Below are 9,030 nucleotides of genomic sequence, written 5' to 3'. Positions count from 1 at the left end.
TCTTACAAAACTAAATATGTTTTTACCATACAATCCAGCTATCATGCTCCTTGGTATTTACTCAAAGGAGTTGAAAGCTGATATACAAAAACCTGCATGTGGATATGTATACACCTTTATTCATAATTGCTAAAAACTTGGAAGCAAACAAGTTGTCCTTTTGTAAGTGAATGGATTAATAAACTGTGGCACAATCAGACAAGGGAATATCATTCAACATTAAAAAGAAATAAGCTATCATGCCATGAAGAGATGTGGAGGAAATTTAAATGCATATTACTAAGTGGAGGAAGAAGCCAATCAGAAAAGGCTACATACTGTATGATTCCAAATATATTACATCATGGAAAATGCAAAACTATGGAAACAGTAAAAAATATCAATGGTTCCCAGGGGCTGGGGAGAGAGAGCAGGATAATTAGGCACAGAAGAATTTATGGTAGTGAAACTACTCTCTATGATATTATAATTGTAGATGCATGTCATTATACATTTGTTCAAATTCATGGAACGTACAACACTAAGAGTAAGCCCTAATATAAACTATGAACTTTGGTTGACTGTGATGTTTTAGTGTAGATTCGTCAATTAAAACAAATGTTCCACTCTGATGGGGGATGTTGGTACTGGGACAAGTTATGCATGTGTGGGGGCAGGATGTATATGGGAAAATTTCTGTACTTTCTGTTCAGTATTGCTATGAAACTAAAGTTGTTCTAAAATATAAAGTCTGTTTTTTTAAAAAGGAGTCATATATGCACAGTTCATTGCACAGCTTCTTATATATAGCAGATAGTCAATAAATGATATCAGCTGTTCATTTTACTAATAATTTAATTTTAACTTTTTGTTAGATTAGGTTTATGGGTACAATAAAGAGAGGAGTACAATAAAGAGTATGCTGTTGAATAGAATATTTCATATGATCAGCAAACAGAAATTGAGATGAAAATTCTAATTGTAAACCAACTTAATTTACAATTTTCCTCAGTATCTTTTTTGGTTTTTTTGCTAAATTATTATGCATGGACCTGTCCTGTTTGAATAATGAGGGCTCCAGTAAATCATAGAGTTACTACTCATTGATTAGGAAGTATTTGGGCAATTAAAGTCAGTGTCTCGTAGATGTACTGTTAGATCCTTTCTGGCATCCCACCAGTAGGCAATGGCTTTTCTCTTTTTCCCACGCCTAATATGTCCTGGACTATGGATGCTAATGCATAGGAAACACCGTTGGCTTGCAAGTCTCAAGGTACAAAATATAAAGTACACATTAGAGTATTAGCAGCATAGAACTAGTATTTTACTTAGAATAAAGTATATAAGAAAAGTGTTAACTCAGTTTTTCATGTTGTTGGAACATAAGTCAACACAAAATTAGTAATAAAAATAGAAGAGTGCAACAGATAACAAGACTTAGTGTATGCAACTTAATTCTGAAGCTAATATCTCTCTTACTTTAATTAACTGGCCTATTTGACATGAATGAGTTTATTGGTAACCATGTAATTTTCCAGCCCAGGAGAGGAACAACATTCAGAATGACAGCTCTCCAGAGTACTCTAAAACTAATGGACTGCTTCTCAACACCTTTATAAATCTTAGCAAACTTTTCCCAGAGTGGATATTAAAGGTATAATGAGTAGATGAGTTGAATACGGAAATAAAGTAAGATAAATAGTGTAACATTTAATTGATACATGATTTCAGGGAGTAGCACTGCAAATGTTGTAGTCAGCCATTTTGGTAAATGGAGCATCATATGTGATATTCTCATGTTGTAGAAGAAAACATTCAAGAAACAGTTTGAGTGGGACTTGATTTAGGTTTACTTTCTTTTTTTTTGTTTTAAATTTTATGAAGTATAATTGATTTACAATGTTGTGTTAGGTTTATTTTCTATTCCTGGAAAATTACAATATATTTCTGTCACCTTCAGAAAAGTTAAGTCAACCAAAATTAGCAAAGGTCATTTAAATAACTATATTTGGTGTGATAAAGAACCATAACTCTTCTTCATTTGAGCTACTACAAACATAATCTGTTTCTGTTAGAGCACTCACCATCTTCTACTCCTGATAATTTTTGTATGTATATATCTTATTACCCTTTAAATTCCTGAGATCAGGTTTTCTTTCTGATTATTCTTTTAATCTCTACTTCTAACATAGTGAGCAGCTAATATTAAATGAATGTACAAGTGAATGCATGAATGGATATATTAATGAATAAATATTTCTCCACATACCTAGCTCTCTTCAGTTTTTGTCTCTGTATGTCAAGTCTAGGTTCTTCCTGCTTTCCTCATTTCACATTTGCATTTCAAATAAATATTAATCCAGCACCTGTGTATTTGCACTCATTCTGTTTGTTTTAAAACTTTGCATGGTATTTCAGTCTCCACTGGGTAATCATTTCTTTGGATAGTGGAAGAAAAACAAAACAAGTTATTTTTACACATATTTTGCTTATCTAACAATGTATATCTGAAAACAATGCCCATCAAATTAGAATTTACTTGAGCAATTTCAACCCCAACATTTACTATACTACAAATGAGAGGTGAAAAATCCCCACCAATAGAAATGTCTGTTTAAGTAATTTAACTTGGAAATGGCATAAATTACATTTCTTCAAGGGAATATAAAAGTGGGTCTCTTCTGCCACTTGGGAAAATAAATTCTAAGTAGCACATGAAATGGGATGGTTTAATTTTGTACATTACAGTGCTTGACAATTGAAAAAGAAATGAATGAATGGGCACTCTTTTAGTTCCTTCCCAATGTTATTCACCTGAATCCAAGACTAGTTGGACGATAAGGGCCATGGGGGTCAATCTAATCTGATCATTTAATTCCTGTATTAAGTAAAGTCTCTCTGAGACACATAAGATGGAGCTGTCTGTTACTTGTGATTTTGAGCACTACTCCAAGAATAATTTTCTGCTTAGCACAGAAACCAGGACTCTGATTCAGGGCCAGAATAAGGAGAGTGTGTCTTTACATCGTTTCTTGTCCAAGGGCTGGAAGTTTTTTCAGCTTCTTTAACCTTATACTTTAATGACTTCTGTCCCCATCCCCCGGATCTGGAAATATGTTGTTGATGATCTTAAATTTCAGCATGATAAAGGAGTTGTAACTTCTCTGGGAATGTCTTCTTAGGTTTGGAAAGTTGGGGATCAGTGACATTACTGATGCTATTTGTTATTTTTAATCCTAGATGTAAGTTTTGAAGTAACTTTCAAAAATAACTGAAAGTGCAGAATTATGGTGGAGATAAGAAAATGAAATCATAGGGCTAGGAAGGGAAAAACAGTTAAGAGGCTTTCTGCAATATGTCAGGAGAAAATCATGAGGGTCTGATCTAAAGCAGTATTAACAGGACAGAGAGGTATGGGTATAAGCCTGTTTAGATTGAATGACCTTTTCAAATAATTGCAGGTAAAGATACAAGTTGAAGGTTTTCTCTGATTTTTTTTATCATTAATGATACCATTAATTGAATAGGGCAAGGTAGGTAAAGGAAGAATTGCAGGAATTTTTATAGCATCTAAGAAAAAATATTTTGGTTTGGGGAAAGATTGACTTGGAATTCCTTTGAAGGAAGATATCTTTGGGAAGTTAGAAATAGGAAAGTAGAGCTCAGAAAAGAGTTGTTGGCTAGAGATACAGATCTAAAAATCATTAAAATGAGTTGTATGTAGGCTAAGAAGAAAAATTCCTCTAAGTGTTTTACATGTATTTCTCCATATCATCTTCACATCTATCTTCTGTGGAAGGTAATACTATTCTTTATTTTAAAGAGAAAAAACTCTAGCACAGAGATGTTAAGTATTTTTCCTAAGAATACCATTTAAGACTGGTGGCTGTATTAATCTGCTTGGGCTGCCATGAGAAAATACCATAGGCAGGGTGGAGAGACATTTATTTTCTCACAGTTGTAGAGGCTGGAAGTCCAAGATCAAAGTGTCGACAGGTTAGGTTCTGGTGAGAGCTCTCTTCCTGGCTTGCAGAAGGCCACCTTCTCACTGTGTGTTCACATGGCCTTTCTTCAGTGGGTCCACATGGAGAGGGAGAGAGATAATTCTCTATCTTCCTCTTATAAGGTCACCAATCCTGTTGGATTAGGACCCTGTCTTTTTGACCTCACTTTACCTTGATTGTCTCTTAAAAGCCCTGTTTCTAGATACAGTCACTTTGGGGGTTAAGGCTTCAACATACGACTTTTTGGGGGACACAGTTCATTCTATAGCTGACTTGAAACCAGATAGGTCACAGAAGCCACACCCTTTACTGCTAGACATGTGATGCGAGGCAGTAACTGACTTTAGTTGCCAAGAGCCAGTAATCAAAATCCTTTGTGAATGTGGGGAAAGCAGATAGATGACATGCACAAGCACAGGCAAAGGGTGGTGGCACTGAATTAAATAAACTTTAAAATAATTAGGAATACAAAAATTTCTGACACATAGATTTGTCCTCAAGAATATTTCTGTAATATTACATATATACTTTATTATTATGTATACTCTATAAATAAAATATAATATATTTGCTTTATATATATCATATATATATATGTTTCAGTATGGGAAAAAGGCCATGTTTCTTTGCAGTATTTCTCCTGAAAGTTACAGATTGCTTCCAGGTACAAATTATCATCAGTGATGTCTAAATCTTTGTGTTTTGACTCTGCAGGCATGTTTTAATTCTTTCTGGGGGTGGAGTACATCATAGAAATTGGAATCAGTTATCGACTCTTACACAAAAGAAAAAAGTACATCTGTTGGAAAGGCATCTATACAGACAGAGCCAAGGTATGAAGCTCTCCTTAAAGCCATGTGACTTATATAAAGAGAATTACAGATATGATTACAAATTGAGTGTTTATACTTAAACATGAATTTTCAAGGTACCTTTTAAGTGCCTCTAACTACTTCAACTACTTCATTAGCACCTAACATTTAACTGCAGTGAAATAAACAGAAATATATATTCTAGAAATAGGCAGGGTCCAAACTGATTTTTCTATTTGAGGTCAAGGAAGATATTTTCTATGAAATAAAAAAATAATCGAATCCTAAGAGAAAAAATTCATTTCACAATTTCTAGTCCCAGCTCTTTTGTTTCTGATCAAATAGCAATGTATAGTTAGAATGTGATGTTTGTGGCTGCTTAATATATTCATTATATTTGCCCATAAATCACTCTAATACATGACCTGGTATTTAAATTTCAGAAAAACAGTCATTAGACTAGTCCTGGTTTCAGGATAGCTTTGGAGATAGGTCTCAAAAATCATTAGCCTGTCAAAAATTTTGACAGGCCTGTAAAATGTTTTGACCCTGTTGACAGGTATCCATGTCACCCCATCTACTGCTTCCTTGGCCCTATGTTCTTCTACTGAGACCTATGACATTAGTATTAGAGGATGTATACTTTTCACCTTCACCAAGTAATTGGGACTCAACCTATATTACCCCAACACGTCAGGGACATGAAGGAGAATGAATAATGACCAATGGCTCTTTATTGAGCAAATAATATTTTACAGTCACCTTTGTGTGCTTTTCTGTCATGCCTCATAACCCAGTGAATTTGTTACTGTTAATACTTCCACTTTAGAGCTGAAAAACTGAGCTAAGCATGGTGGTTAAGGGCCCTGACTTACCCAACAGGATAAACAGTTTTGAATCCCATTTCTGTTCCTTAATAGCTCCATAGTCATGGGAAGATTTTTTTAACCTTTCAACATCTTATTTTCATCCTATCTAAAAACTAGAAGTTAAAATATTATCTACCTCAGTAGGGTAGGGGCTAGAATAAGGTGAGCATGTGGTAGAATACAATGAGAATACCAGTGGCTAGCACTTTTCTAGTGAAAAGTAATAAGTGATTGTGGTGGTGTTTGTTAGAAACCCTGTGACTTGTCCAAGGTCACACAGCAGGTAAAAACTGGCGTCAGGACTCAGAGTAAGGTTTGCTAAGATTTCAATGCTTTTCTCCGTGAGATACCTTCTTGCAGAGAAATGCTTCAGACATGCTCTCCGTTTATTAAGCCCAGACTGATTTTGTTGAAGTGAACACGTAGGTCAGTATGTATTTTCATGATGTTTTGGGATTTACCTAAGTTTAATGCAGAGGGCTGATAAGAAATCAAGTGGGAGTAAGTGAAACAGCCATAGATTTGGTTGTAAATAAAGACACTAGCTGTCTGGTAACAAGGGCCTGGAGGCATAGAGATGTCTGGCTCAGGAAATCACAACTGCCTACAAAACTTCACCAGGCCTGTTTGTCTCTATCCAAGGGACTTTTCCTGTACCTGCACACATCCTGTTACTACTTTCTACCTGAGCAGGAAGTGAATAAGTTTCTACCATTTTAATTTTTGTATTGTTTACCCAGTTGTATAAATGTTGGTCTTATGAACATTTATCCAGAAAGAATATTAACAATGAAGAGCAAATTTGAGTAATAAATTTTGCAATGTAAACACGTTGAAAAAATGAACCAAATCTTTCCTGGATTAAAATATGGATATGTGCTTTGGTATGTACATACACAAAGCAAAGCAAAGGGAAAGATACAAGGCAAGACAAAGTTTATATTGTAAAGTTAACATCATTACTCCTTTTCCTTATGTGTGTTTGTGTGTGATGTGTGTATGAGCAACATTATGAAATGGTATTATTTGTAAATTCTATATGGGTTCTTGAATTTTAATCATTTTTATTTGTTTTAATAATACAATGTAATATAGTAATATATTATCTTGTAATCTAGGGAATACATTTTAACTGTTCCTTTTCACTTTCCTTAAAGATAAAAGGTGCATTATAAATATAGCAAGTTCTGTATCCTCACAATGTATTTTTCTTACCTTTTCAGAGAATCTGGGCTAGTCACAAAAACATGTACTGGTTCATTTCATTGAGAAGTATCTAATGGAAGTATCTATAAAACACACAAAGTCCAGTTTTATATTCATCAGCAGAGAGTTAAACACTATAGTCCACGTCCATAGTTAGAGCACTGAAATACTCCATAGTGTCAGAGAGTAATTCTGTGCAGTGAAACTGTTACCTAGGGGTGTGTGTGTGTGTGTGTGTGTGTGTGTGTGTGTGTTATAAACATATATTCTATATGAAGTATACATGATCTCTAGGCATAAATCCAAACTGCATAAACTGAGGTGACATGTATGGGTAAATATTAAAGAGCTACCCAGGGCTACTTGGTGTGGCTAATGGCAGACGCTGGGAGAGTTCACTCCAAGGAGTACTTCCCAGAACTTGAGCTGCCACTGTTCTTGTCCCCACAGTGAGCCACAACAAAACCCTGCCTCTGCAGGAGACCCTCTAACACTAGCAGAAATATAAAATGGAAGATATAAAGAGCCCAAAAGAGAAGGAAAATCTTCTACTGCCTAACCTAGATAAAACAAGGGGAAAAAAATCAGCCACTGAATATACTGTGATTCAAGCTGTGTGGCTGACAGGGTCTTGGTGCTTGGGCTGGGTGTCAGGCATGTGCCTCTGAGGTGGGAGATCCGTGTTCAGGACATTGGTCCACCAGAGACCTCCCGGCTCCATGTAACGTCAAACGGCAAAAGCTCTCCCAGAGATTTCCATCTCAATGCTAAGACCCAGCTCTACTCAACAACCAGCAAGCTACAGTGCTGGACACCCTATGCCAAACAACTAGCAAGACAGGAACACAACCCCACCCATCAGAAGAGAGGCTGCCTAAAATCATAATACGGGAACAGACACCCCAAAACACACCACAAGATGCGGTCCTCCCCACAAGAAAGACAAGATCCAGACTCATCCACCAGAACACAGGCACTAGCCCCCTCCACCAGGAAGCCTACACAACCCACAGAACCAACGTTATCCACTGGGGGCAGACACCAAAAACAACAGGAACTACGAACTTGCAGCTTGTGAAAAGGAGACCCAAAACACAGTAAGTTAAGCAAAATGAGAAGACAGAGAAACACACAGCAGATGAAGGAGCAAGGTAAAAACCCACCAGATCAAACAAATGAAGAGGAAATAGGCAGTCTACATGAAAAAGAATTCAGAGTAATGATAGTAAAGATGATCCAAAATCTTGGAAATAAAATGGAGAAAATAAAAGAAACATTTAACAAAGACGTAGAAGAACTAAACAGCAAACAAACAGTGATGAACAAAACAGTAAATGAAATTAAAAATTCTCTAATTAATCAATAGCAGAATAACTGAGGCAGAAGAACGGATAAGTGACCTGGAAGATAAAGAGTGGAAAAACTACTGCAGAGCAGAATAAAGAAAAAAGAATGAAAAGAATTGAAGATAGTCTTAGAGACCTCTTGGACAACAATAAACATACCAACATTTGAATTATAGCAGTTCCAGAAGGAGGAGAGAAATAGGGATTGAGAAAATATTAGAAGAGATTATAGTTGAAAACTTCCCTAATATGGGAAAGGAAATAGTTAATCAAGTCCAGGAAGTACAGAGAATATCATACAGGCTAAATCCAAGGAGATACACGCCAAGACACATATTAATCAAACTATCAAAAATTAAATACAAAGAAAAATATTAAAAGCAGGAAGGGAAAAGCAACAAATAACATATAAGAAAATCCCCATAAGGTTAACAGCTGATCTTTCAGCAGAAACTCTGCAAGACAGAAGGGAGGGGCAGAACATATTTAAAGTCATGAAAGGGAAAAATTTACAACCAAGTCTACTCTACCTAGCAAGGGTCTCATTCAGATTCGATGAAGAAATTAAAACCTTTACAAACAAGCAAAAGCTAAGAGAATTCAGCACCACCAAACTGGCTTTACAACAAATGCTAAAGGAACTTCTCTAGGCCAGAAACACAAGAGAAGGAAAAGACCTACAATAACAAACCCAAAACACGTAAGAAAACGGTAATAGGAACATACATATTGATAATTACCTTAAATGTAAATGGATTAAATGCTCCAACCAAAAGACATAGACTGGCTGAATGGATACAAAAGCAAGACCTGT

The sequence above is a fragment of the Delphinapterus leucas genome, chromosome 3 (genome assembly GCF_059928025.1).
Source record: "Delphinapterus leucas isolate spDelLeu-1000000601 "Yukka" chromosome 3, BTC_Dleu_Yukka2, whole genome shotgun sequence".
NCBI classification, from domain to species: Eukaryota; Metazoa; Chordata; class Mammalia; order Artiodactyla; family Monodontidae; genus Delphinapterus; species Delphinapterus leucas.
Note: the sequence above shows the minus strand (reverse complement) of the source record.